General features: G+C 39.9%; 1 protein-coding gene and 1 long non-coding RNA gene across 6 annotated transcripts in view; one reads left to right on the top strand and one right to left on the bottom strand.

Annotated features, from left to right (window-relative positions):
• pdxdc1 (pyridoxal-dependent decarboxylase domain containing 1) overlaps positions 1-353 on the top strand; it is a 34,557-nt gene that overhangs the window by 23,741 nt on the left and 10,463 nt on the right. The window lies entirely within an intron of this gene.
• Positions 1-353, bottom strand: part of LOC109528995 (uncharacterized) — a 17,135-nt gene that overhangs the window by 15,395 nt on the left and 1,387 nt on the right. The window lies entirely within an intron of this gene.

Below are 353 nucleotides of genomic sequence, written 5' to 3'. Positions count from 1 at the left end.
TATATATATATTTTTTAAATGTCATGGTTTTTTAACTGTTCAGAAACTTCGCTATGAATTTCTCTAACTGGTATGTTATCAAACCTATGCACCTGAAATCTTCACAAGTGGGTTTTATATTGGGCACAGCCCAGTGGTCCAGTGGTTAGTTAGTGTGTCAACCTCACAGTGCAGAGGTAGCAGGTTAAATTCCTGCTCCGGCCTCCCTGTGTGGAGTTTGCATGTTCTCCCTGAGCCTGCGTGGGTTTTCTCCAGGTACAGTGATCCCTCGCTACTTTCGTTTATCGCGGGTTCAGTGCATCGTGGATTTTTTCAAACAAAAAGCAGTTTTTTTTTTTTTTTTTTTAAATATA

The sequence above is a fragment of the Hippocampus comes genome, unplaced genomic scaffold (genome assembly GCF_001891065.2).
Source record: "Hippocampus comes isolate QL1 unplaced genomic scaffold, H_comes_QL1_v1.1 scaffold257, whole genome shotgun sequence".
Lineage (NCBI taxonomy): Eukaryota > Metazoa > Chordata > Actinopteri > Syngnathiformes > Syngnathidae > Hippocampus > Hippocampus comes.
The sequence above is the reverse complement of the archived record's forward strand: the minus strand, read 5'-3'. Positions and strand labels throughout refer to the sequence as shown.